This window comes from Dermacentor andersoni, chromosome 10 (assembly GCF_023375885.2).
Source record: "Dermacentor andersoni chromosome 10, qqDerAnde1_hic_scaffold, whole genome shotgun sequence".
In the NCBI taxonomy this organism is placed as follows: domain Eukaryota; kingdom Metazoa; phylum Arthropoda; class Arachnida; order Ixodida; family Ixodidae; genus Dermacentor; species Dermacentor andersoni.
Window position 1 is genome coordinate 97,493,457 of NC_092823.1, and position 12,786 is coordinate 97,506,242.

General features: G+C 44.4%; 2 long non-coding RNA genes across 2 annotated transcripts; one reads left to right on the forward strand and one right to left on the reverse strand.

Moving 5' to 3' along the window:
• Positions 1–661: 661 nt before the first annotated feature.
• On the reverse strand, positions 662–12,579 carry LOC129387905 (uncharacterized). Its single transcript, XR_008615054.1, has 4 exons — positions 12,228–12,579; positions 10,578–10,601; positions 2,846–2,926; positions 662–1,042 (listed from the first exon to the last, which is right to left on the reverse strand). It is a non-coding gene; the product is annotated as an uncharacterized lncRNA (long non-coding RNA).
• On the forward strand, positions 6,060–8,406 carry LOC129387904 (uncharacterized). The gene is made up of 2 exons (XR_008615053.2): positions 6,060–7,686; positions 7,755–8,406. It is a non-coding gene; the product is annotated as an uncharacterized lncRNA (long non-coding RNA).
• Positions 12,580–12,786: the final 207 nt, after the last annotated feature.

The window sequence follows — 12,786 nt, forward strand, 5'->3', positions numbered from 1 at the left end:
AGCAGAAATGCAGCATTGATGGTCTTGTATTTCGTAGCAGGAACGTGAACAATAAGCATTGATATATTTTTTTGTCGGAAACGTTTATAAGGTTTGCAGAAAAGAGAATGTTCGCACTAGTTTATTTGTCCCATATTTGTACAGCGAGCAAGGATAACACACAAAAGCAGGGATGCATGTCAGACCAGGTGCCCACAGCTTATACAAACCTCACTTAAGAAACCTAGACGCCTGCAATATAAGTTAATCCCATATTGTCAAATGGGAACATGCGGGCTTTGCCACACAGCTTATACAAACCTGGTTTAAGAATTCGGATGCCTGTGACACGAATTAATCCTGTACTGTCCCTTCTATACAGTATCCCATATGATCATATATTATTATTTATTTTAGTGAACAATACTGCATTTCTGTTGCCATAATATCTGCAGAATGGATACATAATTGCAATCACAACTATGTAGAAGCATACAATGACATAGATAGGCATTAAAAAGTAATAAACAAGCAATTGGCCATTATAAGGTATAGTGATAACATGAACTGTAAAAAAGGATTGATAGGACATACTGACATATTGCTTTATATAATAGTAGGATTTTCCACCAACATTACACATTATATCCTACAGTAAAAAAAAGCAGAATTAACACAAGAGTTTCTGCTGACAGCTTTCTTATTTCTCCCGTAAGAGTTGCTGTGGTTCTTTATAGTACATTTAGAGCACAAATGAAGGCCCAAAGGAGAGAAAGGCAGTGGCGTTAGGCCTGACGTATTGACTAGGTGTGAATTGGACAAAGTGCTTTCACAATTGCGTGAACAAAATAAGGTGAAATGGACAATGTAAATAACGTACAAGATTCCAAATACAAAAACAAAACTAAAATAATAATTGCAGCATAATGCCTCGTCCGGAGCGAAGTGGAGGCGTCTTCGGGCTTGCTGTGCATCATGCAACTATCAGTGTCCGTCTCCAGCAAGCACGTGAAGCTGCTGCCCCTTGGCACGCGCCTCCTTTACCCTCTTGAGCTCATCGGCACTGTGAACAGTAATTCATTAATACATACATACCTACATACATACATACATACATACATACATACATCAGTAACCATATGAAACCGCCAATGAATGAAACCAAGGATATCGTACAGGGGAAAGTATTTGCTTTTAATTGAAGCGCAGAAACGATAAGGTACAGAGAAATGAGAATTGGCGAAAAAACAAAGCTTGCCGCCGGTGGAAGTCGAGCCCACACTTTCACAGCATTACGCGTACGTTGCTCTGCCTATTGAGCTACAGCGGTGGGTGTTCCTTCATTCACTCTTGGGTATCTATACGTGTGTACAGGAACTAACCGGAAGAGAGTCAGCACGGACCACTCACGGCCATGGTGGCGGATGTGGAGCATCCGTTTGACTTACGGCGTCACGTAGTGCTTGGACCGGTAAACCCTCGTATGCAACCTGATGGCATCAAACCTGCCGGAGTTGAGACCCTCGGCAGGGGAAACTGAGGGGACCATATTTTTGTTAGTCATAACCATATCCTTGTGGTTCTGATTAATTTTTTGCAGTGATCATATCGCTTTGCAATGAATATTTGAAAGGAAGATAAACATGCTCAAGGACTTATCTCAGAACTTTCAGTACCAGCAACTCACAATTGCATAATTTTGGTGCGATAGCGTTAAGGGTCCTGTGTCGCAGAAAATCCAGCGCCGACCGTCTCGCGAGCGAAAAATAATTCTCAACCACGCATACTGAACCATGCAGGCCCTCCATGCTGCGCAGAGACATTACTGAACTAATTCAATTTCTGAAAGTAAAATACGTCTGAAATATCATAAAGTATGACTTTCACACAACCCACAGACGTGATAGCGTTGGATTGTCATTCTGTTGCACGGAAACTCAAGCACAAACCCTCTTTTCAGCGTTCCTTACATTCACAGAGCGGCGCGCCAGGTTCCTTGCAACAACACCATCTAGATGGCACTCGCTTCCGCGCATCCACAACCCACGCAAGAGGCGGCGTTTCTACCAGGAAGCTCGCCTCTGTGCAAAGCGTTCGCTGCCAGCGTTTACCGGTATACATTCCGGTTACGTATAAGCTACACTTGCCAGCAGCCGTGAGAAGCAGTCGGGCATCTTTGAATGCTATCGCGTTACACCCGTAAAGGCGATGATTAGGCGTCCTGCATCTTTTTTTCACTTGGTGCAGCGAATAAACGCGGTTATTTCCGAGATTTCGGGAATGTCCACGCATAGCATCACGGCAAGGCCTCCCTGCTGTGCCTTCGGAGCATGCTGTCCAGCACAAATCGCCTGCCTTGGGTGGCACAAAAATGGTCTAACAAAGAATTCATGGCCATGCTTCGCACCGTTGTGATTGCACATTAACTAGTGTCCGAAGAACCATACGCTGTCTCCAATGGCTTGATTTGTTGACAATTCACGAGAGGGAAAAGTCTTCTATATGCTGCCATAGGCATTACAAGAATTTGTTTATTTTTTGCCTGTGTTTTATCATTCACATGCAAAACACAGCGTTGTTTGCCACTTCAATCATTTAAAATTTGGGCCGGAGTAGGTTAAGTGTCAATAGATTTTTTTTTCTTAATTATTGCTCATGGTTCAATCTTGAAAAAGTAACGAAGAGGATAAATCTATACACGGGGTTGAACACGGGGCCTCAAGAGGTTGTAACAAAACCTGCCGACATTTTCTGCCCAGCAACTGCGCCAGGAAGGTGCAAGAAAGTCGGCTCGTGCGTTCTCGTTAAGTTTTATGCTAGCTGTACCACCATTCCGAGAAACTTTAAGTAGCTGTTCAGAACTCACATGGACTCGATCACGAACTCCTTCTTCCTGTCCGCATTCCATCTTCTCAGGTCAAGTCCCGACTCGTTGCTGTCAAAACCCCTGAAAAAATATGTGGGATATAGTTGACTAGATGAGTGATTATTGTATGACTGACATGCGTCAAAGGCGACAAAATCTGCCACTTTCATGTTCTTGTACTGCCCTCTGGCGCACGCCGCTGGAAACGTTTTTGTAAGGGTGTCGGGGATTTCGCCAGTTGATTTGTGTACCTGCGCCCATGTTGAGTGTGGGTCGGTTGTGCGTTTCGTGGCTCGCAATTAATTATTAATAGGGGCAGCATGTCGTTCACCCATCGAGTATAGTGGGTGAACATGCCCGAGTGCGCTGTTGTGGTAACAGTGCTAGGGTGGCTAGAAGGGCCACCCTAAAAGGCACGCTGAGTTCCGTCTGCCGACGCGGCCGCATTGAGTTCGTTGTCGCTGATGTCTGCGATTGGACATCGCTTTTTGTATTCCCTTTACACATTCACTAAACATTTCGCATATTCAAGAAACCTTCGAGCGCAGCCTTCCACGTGGGCTTTGCCAAACCGGTGCATTTGTTTACCTCTACAGCTTCAGATCGCTGTTAGCTTGATCGGTTATTGTAGAAACGCCGCATCGCCGATGTAAAATAATCTCAAAACGTAGCCAAACGTACAGACGAGTCAGTATGAGCGGCCGACTCCCTTAAACTGCAACTGTGATCCAGACAAATATATATTACGGGCTGTTACCACTGATTCTCGCTTTTGTTTAACTTCATCCTACTTACAGTTTGCGCGTGCTATAAATTATGAATAGAGACAACTGTGCTCGGCATAAGTCCCCACTTATAGGCCGTGTAGTTTTCTCGCGAGAACGCGGATGCCATCGCTAACACTGTTCGCAACTGTGCGAGTTTATGCTGCAGTACCGAATGCACCGTCTCTGCTTTCCTGTTTGACGCACAGATAAACAGTGCTGCTTTGGAATTAAGAAATGTCAGCATAACAACACACACATACCCACCATCTACGGGAATGCGACCGGCAGCGTTTGGGAACGGTGACCAAAGTACGAGATGTTGGCACAGCGCTGTGTCGCCACTTGCCGCTTATTGTGTACGTCCCGTGCGAAGTGGAGAGTAGTTATCACATCGCTGTAGGGCCACAACCTAACTACGAGAACGGTTTCCTTCGTCCTGACTGCTTATTTTTTAAGTCGAGCTCCATCGGTAGTGGGTGCACAAACTCGACGGAGTCAAGCCTAAACTAAACTTCGCTAAACAGGATGAACATTTTGCTCAAATTTCACGTGCACGGCTTGAGAGGACTGAAGCTCGTGCATTTCGACTTCGAAGGCATGTCTATGCATTTTGAGCGTGAGTAATTATATTTATAAGTGAATGAGCTGCAGCTATCGCGTTGTCGGTTCGACGGCTGATCACGTAGGGTTCGATCAAGCTATCACGGTCGGCACGCTGATTTTGTCGGTGCCGTCGACACGAAAGCCCGTCGCGCTATATGACAACTTGCACCCATCGGTTGCGTTGTTTTCGGCCTATTATGATCAAATGGTCTCAGGGGCACAGTGCTGAATAGTTGGTCAATCGTCGGCGTCAGCATCTTGTCGGTCTCGTATCGGCCCAGTGTTACCACGCCTTAAAAGAGTACATGAAGTCAGGCACGCGCTGTCACCATCAGCAACAGTGGGCCGACGCTGCAAGAAGACTGCGTCAGCAACGTGTTTCTGAAGTGTCGCCCAAGTGTAACGGACGGGTTTATCGATAAATTTGACCCCAGCCCTGGACCTTTTCTGTTTCAAAGTGGAGTCGCAGTCTTACGCGCGTTTTCGGCACCGCACCGACGTCGAGCTACCAGTAGAGTTCCAAAGCGGTACATGGCACGAGCGTTTGCAACAGCGCGCTGTCCAAGCGCATCTTTTTTCTCCGGGGTACTTTCCCCCGATATCTGGCCGCGCGGCCCCGCGCGCGTCCCTTCCAAAACGTTTTGCGAAAACTCCGCTAGGGCAGGGCGCATGCGCCGTCGCGCCGTGAAAAAGGCGGATTCGTTGCGTATTGTGTTAGTGATACAATGCATCTTTTAACATTCATAATGATGCCGCAAAACCTCCCGTATAACTCAACAACCTTGATATTTGTTTTTCGGGTCATGACACGCCAAAGTTGCAGCCTCATATATTCTATTCGGGTACACACATCATCAGGTGCATTAAGGGCCAATTTAACAAAGTTTTCCTTTCACGAAATTAGTTAAAAAATACAAGAATATACTGAACGTGGGCAGTTGTCTAAATTTATTACTGGCGTCCTTTGAATAGCGCCTAAGCCATAGAGTTAGTAGAATAACTCTAGAGGAAAAGCTGGGCCGGAAAAGTGGGAACCTCTAGAGCGCCGCCCTGTTGCTACTGGTCAATGTGGCCAGCGCAATTACTATTGAAAGAGCTGAAAACAGGTACAGGTCACCTTATGCTTTGTCATCTAAAAAACGCATACCTGATGGCTTTATGAAGATGGTGCGTTAATATTAAGTTTACAGAAAGCGATCGCTAAGTCAGTGACTTATGTAAATCACGATGTACGCATTCATGCAATAAAGGATGACGCGAATTTCGGTTTCGAATCTGTTTTTTGGACGCGTAGTAGTTTCGTGCAGTTTAGGTTTGACATGCGATCGCGCGTAGACATCGGACGCTATGGCACACTGGTGCCTTATGTGCCACCGAAGCCCCGAAGTGCTCTGGCATATACCTTCACATGTAAGTGAACGAATGTATCTCCTTGTTGAGAATATCACGCGAGTAGGCAGCTCTTGTGGTGCATCACAATCGTTTGAGAAGCGTCACAGTAGAGCATTTTTCTACATGCGGAGCGGTGTTATTTGCAGGTTTCCCTTCAGTAGGAAATTGCTGGACAGGTGGACCAGCGCACCGGAATTGTATTGGCGAAGCCACAAGCAACTCATAGAATTTGTTTAATTGTTGCACTTTGAACAATCATGCTTCTACAAAGGCCACAGCAGAAAAACAGCCTGATGCCGAGTATTTCTGTGCCACGAAGTAATCAAGAGGCGAGTGCCTAATGCGAACGAAATCGAGTGCATCGAGACTTAGAACGACAGAAAGCTGAGCTAGTTGGTAAGGATTCATTATGCAAAACAGAGGTGAGGCGTGCAGACAGGACACAAGAGTAGAGAAGTGGATGGCGCTCGTGTTGTCCACTTCTCTACTCTTGTGTCCTGTCTGCACGCCTCACCTCCGTTTTGCATAACGAGTGCATCAACCCACATGTTAATAGCGTAGGCGTTTTATTAACTGAGCAATATTTTCAACACTTCCTTGCATGCCATTTCATGTGGCATATCTTTTCTGGTCACAAATTTGTGCAGCGAATCTATTTGCGTGATCGAATCCGGGCCTGTGGGACCGTTTACTTGCACTTGATGCTGAGTCTTTTGCATGTATCCATAAACTGCAGATATGCACATCAGATCCCTGCGAGCATTTTCAAAATTCAATTATTTTAGACAACAGGCACATATGCAATACTGACATAATCTCAAATACCACTAAGCAGCTGGAACACATTTTTGTTGACCATACTCGCCGGTAAAACAAGTAGATCATGTGGACAGCTCCAGCTCATTTTCCTTAAATAAGTGTGTACAAGGGGTATGCAAAAATAATTTTTTTTTTCTCGCGCACCGATTATTTTGCTGTATAAGCAAGAGAACCCCCCACGTTAGTGTAACGTATCTTGTACATCACACTAATATGTGCTTTAATTTACCAAGTGAGATGAGTTACTTTTATGGCTCATTCAGTCAAATCACACTGCAAGCTGCATTCATCAATCTTCAATTGGATTTTGCAAATGTTTAATGAAACATGTTTCCATTTTATGTAGATATGCAATGGCAAGCCCTTCTGTGTGTTCCAAAGGTAAAATTTAAGCTCTAAATTAAAGAAGACATTTCTAGTCAGAAACAAGCAAAAATGGTGAATGCAGAGTATCAGAAGCCCCAAGGTACAGAAATTATGAGAAGTGTCGAATGATTGTAAGAAAAGAGTCGTATTTGAAAATGCAAGACTCTTTAGTGGAGGTCAAGCAAGTCAATATAGGTAGAATACTCTGCAAAATTATGCGAGTGAGGGGATGTCAAAATATGGGTCAAGACATGCATTGTTTTTCTGCAAAAAAAAGCTGATTGCCATTACATAAGTCACTTTAGCATCATGAGATTGCTGCTTGATAAATTCAGAAATAAACCAAAAAACAAAACACGCAAAAATAAAAAACAATTTAATGATGCCCTCTCCACACTGGGATAAATAAAAACAAACACATCACATCTAATGTGGACATATCAGACGCCTTGTGAAACACTACAGGAAAAATTCAGTTTCCAGCTATGGCACTTGCCGTATAGATGTGGGGGGCCTTGCACTAATAGTGATAGTTACCACTGCATTTAGAAATTGAAAGCATTCATGCAGACAAGGATGATTCTTTATATTTTTGGCTACCACTTCAAATGCCTCCATCAAGTGTTACAATGCTGCACGCAGCCATACTAAGGATCTCGCAGCTACACCTGCAGGTAAAAAGCAGAAGCAGTCAAAGTTCTGGTGTGTTCTGGACACTATGTTTGAAAACTTTTAGGCAAGAAGAGTGCAAGAAGCAAACATAACAACTACATTTATTTCCATAATTCCCCATTTGAATGGCCTTTTCTTTTTGCTTAGACAATGCCTACACCTAGCCACAGCAGCTCCCTCATACAGACTCCGCAAGCCAAGAGGCCGTGGAGGCAAATGCAGGTAAGAGGCAAAAAGCAATAGCACTGGTATAGACACTCATCTCATTTCTTTCTTTTTCTTTTGTTAAGGCAGCCAGCACACCTCAAACAGCCACCTTGACTGCGGGTGTCACCCTAGTCACCAAGGAAACATTTGAGGGAAAGCGACAGGCAATGTGAACAGCCACTTCTTCATGTAAACGATACTCTTTCTCTCGGATGACTCCTACGCCTCGCCTCGCCAGCACACTTATGCACAAAGATGCCGCGGAGGCATGTGCAGGTCAGAGGTCAGAAGCAGTGGCACTGGTGTCGACATTCACCCAATTTCTTTTTCTTACACTGAGGCAGCCAGCACACCGCGAAAAGCCACCTTGACTGCGGGTGTGTCAGTAGATTCCTGTTGTACATATGCTCATAATAAACTTCAGTAAACTTGAACTTGGTAATGAACTTAAAGGCAAATGGGACATTGATGCATTGTTTTTTTGAACATTTATTGTACACATACGTTATACTTTGCAGTGCTGCAGAGCGTATTTTGAAGCTTCCCCCTAGACTTTGCACCTGTAATTATGTATGTGTTGTGTGGCCCTCAGTGCAGTTCATGTTGTAGCAGCTGCTTTGTCTGTGTATCGCACATTGGCTTAAGCTCGTGATATCCACATACTTCTCTCACATATACAAAATAAAGTTCTATGTAGTCCTCAGTGTTACAATAAAAAATGAAAGTAAACAATCCGATCGTGGAATTGTGTTTATCACAGTGATTCCTATGTCAATTACTGACAAGTTGACAACTTGAACTGGTCAATCCGTCCATAGTCACCTCTATTTTTCAAAAATGAAGGAGGCTATGATCCGTCATGTATGTATACATAAAAAAAGGGTATGTGTGTGTGTTTGTAGTGGGGGTATAGGATTAGGGCGATACGAAAAAATGTACCAACACCGTCCTCTAGACCCATTCCTTTAAGGTACCGTAACAACGCGTACTATGCATAAAGTTCATACAACCAACTCCGATATTACTACACACGCCAGGCGACGCGAGCTACATTTGCCATGACGCATTCGCGATTGCACCGGATGCCCTCCATATTATTCTCGTTAATCGTGCTCACTGCACCGAGGCAAAAGAAAGATCATGGGCGCAGGTGCCTTTAAAGTATCTCGACCTTGCGAGGCACTGCTGCGCGTGCCAGGGGAGCTGTTCGTGCGAACACTCCCTGGCATACACCTGCCTCGGTGGCCCCAACCTACGTACCGTTCTGCTTCGAGCTTTGGTCCCCCCACCGTCCCTTTGGTGCCCTGGAGTTCCTGCGCCGCCTGCTTTATTATAACCTCAGGTGCTCTCCTGAGACTTCCGTTTGTCGGTTACATGTGCCCTACAGCTGGATCAGTACTTATAATAATAATAAAAAACGATCTATCGTCGCGACGATAGATCGCGAAAGCGGCTTTTGCAACATACCGCGCCTGTGCGAAGAGAATTACGGAACGCCGACGAGGAATCTGACCACAACTTCGAGCTCGTAACCTCGTCGAGTGACACTAATGCAACAGGCGTGACCGCTGAAAACCGCATACCGCCGTAAACTTCAACAGGATCATCCCTCGGTTGCATAACTGCCACCTGTACGGCCAACATGGACCACACCCACACCGTCTCATAACATAGAATAAAGAACCAACTTATAAAGCCCAAACACACGGCTGCACGCACACATCACGACACTACAAGGGAGATGCCATGCTGCTACGCTGCTACGGTCGCCGGATTAAAACTGACTACTGATTACTGTCACCATGTCTAGCAAGCGTCTCAGGAGCTGGCAACCTCGGCGCGTAGCAACATGGCGGCGCTCTTGCGGTTCCCGATTTCAATGCATGGGCCCTATGGGTAGCTTGTCCTCTAGAGTCAGTATAGTAACTCTATGGCCTAAGCTAAGCAGACGTCATGGACACCTGGCGGTCAGTGAATATGATTCGAATCCCAGAAGATAGCCTCCGAGATTTTCAGCACGCCGCTCTGGTTCTCAAAGATCCGGGCTCTGCATCATTTCCGGGCAGCAGTAATGGCGGCGTTCTTTCAGCTTTTGTATAAAAAACGACAATTTCTTGAGCGATTTTTGTGACGCGTTCATTTGTATTTAATGACTAAAATGGTGCACAGACTTTGCTCTAACGTACACTTTTTGAAACTTGGCATTTAGCGGCGTCCAAAATTTCGTTTCAGTTGACCTTTAAGTGTATTAGCTTCAGTACAAGTACGTAAATGCATACAAGGAAATACATACAGACAGCGTCAGCTCAGAGTGGACCTCCGAAGACGTCGACAAGGATTTACAACTATTTAGCTGATGGTGAAGATTTTACAGGAATCGCTCTTCTCGAGTACTTTATGCAAAAAACAAACATTAACCTCACCGCCAGCTGATGCAGCGTCCCATATCCGTACCAGCGTTAATTGCAATGTTGTAAACAATTACAGGACTATATAAGCAGCTCACTGTACTCACCTGTAGTTTCAATTTAGACGTTACGTTTTTTTATTCTTTATTACTTGTTTATTAACTTATTTACTTCTGCATTTATTATGTACACAGCAATTTTACGCGTCCCTCCCACAGAATTAGGCTCGCACAAATCAAATAAATAGAATAATATATACCGTATATCACGCCATAACAATGTGAATAATATAATATTATGATGAGAATATGATGAATATATGTATGAAAAGGTCTGATCAAAGGATCGCCCTATTGCCCTTTAACAGTCTATGTTTTCGTCAATGTAAGAAGTAAATGTTCTTGCCGTGTTATATTGCGTTAAGATATTCTAAATATATTTTGCGTGTTTTGGATTTTTAAGCCTATACGCAAAATACAATAGCGTGTAGGTTCTTACGTTACGGATCCTTCCAGTTCTTTTCTGTAAGAAGAAAGAGTCAACATATATTGCCGGCATCCCCTATAGTATCCTAACTGATGCGTAACGTAACACGCTTTCACCGCAACGCAAGGCCAGTTCAAACTTTGCTACATCCTGCTAATGCTGCAGGACGACTTGTTGTTGTGCTAGTTGGTGTTTATTCAATGACATTGTAGCGCGAAGGCAAAATCGCACAGAAGGCGGCACATAGAAGCCTGTGACATTTGTCTCGGCGTGTGATTGTGCTTGCAAATCCTGTTCCGTAACAAATAGAATACTGAGGGCAGCAGTAAACTTGACAGGGACAATTGACAACCATGTCAAATCAGGCTAGAATCTGCTGCTTTGCTGAGGTTAACAGTATCGTATAGTACCGTAACTTCTGGGCTATAGTACGCACTCAGCGTATCGCATCGGAGCAGCTGAAGTACTGTACACATAATTCTCTCCACAGCAGCCTATGTACAACTAACAGAAAGCGATACACTAAATCACCTTATCGCAATGCAGTACTGTCCTTTCAAAACTCTATTTTCGCTAATTTCTTGGTAATACGTCGATTACTAGAAGAGAAACCGAACGAAAAAGTACCGTGCTTTTTAAAAAAATTCGCGCAGAATGAGCACAGGACTGATACGTCAGACTGTGACGTCACGGATTTCAAAGTACTTTAACGTATTTGGGCCGTTGCGGCTGAGTAAACCATCATGTGACTTGTTAAGGAAACCACAATACACCGGTACGTCAGACTGTGACATCACGGATTTCAAAGTACTTTTCGTATTTGGGCTGTTGCGGCTGAGTAAACCTTTGTGAAACTTGTTATGACCAATCTTTTGCTTTTTTTTTTTCAGGATACATTGCAGTCGGTTTTTACGACATATTAGGTATGCCCTAGCACACGCCTTTATATTCTATGACGTCGCAGCGAACTAGTGCGGGAACTTGCACTTGGCGGCGCCACCACTCACTTTTTGTTACTGTGCCAATTCGGGCTTGACAAACCTCGCGGACGAAGTGACTTTCTTAAGTATTCTAGAAGGGTGCTTTATTAAGACAGCCCGAAATGCTTTTTCTGTTCAGGGTCCCTTTAAAACAGAAACTTCTTTCCTAAGTGTAGTTCGCACCCGCGCTCGCAGGGACTAGTTCCGGCTCGAGATAAGGTTTCCTTTTTTGAACTTTATCCGCAACCAGTATATACGTAGTTCGTTAGCGAACAATTTATTCTCATCCATGTTAACCCATAGACTCTTCATTAGGCTAAAGTGAGGACAGTTCAAGGGCCCGTTAAGAAAGGCTCTTGCCTGGGTTGTCGGAAGTTAACCCATGCCGAGAACTGCCAGTATCATCCCGAAATGTTGCTTGCGCGCAGCGACGGTCATTGCAGAGTCGATTTGCTATATGATTTAGCTCTGTTAAAAAGTGGCACATGCAGTAGCGTTTCCCTCTTTTTAAAGCGTTGTCTCCAGCGTATCTATAAAACTTTCGTCTCTCTCTTTTTCATGCGCACAATTCAACCGCATGCACTGATCTTACAGCGAGAAAGCGCCCGCGTTAACCTCCCACAACGCTTCCGTAAAAAATAGTCTCCATGCACCGTATGTAGAATACAATAACTTTTCTTACGGCATGTGGTACGGGTTCTCCTCGAATTTCCTGAAACGGCAACAGAAAGAATGTAGACTCCTTTGTTATGAGATGCCCGCAACCACGCGTGACCCGCTCGTATAGGGTGTGCTAGATGTGAGCAGAGCTATTCAGTCATGGCACTTGCAAAGCTCCCCTTATGGGCCTCGTGTTTCAGAGTCCGGACAAAGCGATTGAAAGAAACCGCGGCGGGGCATAGACAACTTTGCCAGATAAAGCAAATAGGCAGAGTGCTAGACTGTGACATATGGTTTTTGTATTTTGCATAGGCGAACATATGTCGTCATCCTGATTTAAAGAGAATGTCATTAAACATCATCCTCATATTCAGTAGCACCCCCACGTCATGATGTCCGGGTGAAGTTCAGAATTTGAGCTGGTGTTCAGGGACTGGCATGACTGAATAACTCCGCTGGTATCGCGATGTTAGTTAATAATGTTAGTTAATACGATGTTAGTTAAATGTTGGCTAATACGTCTCTGTCGCCAGAAAGGGATGCGTTTAGAGGCAGGCAGTAGATGGAAGATGAAAAAATAA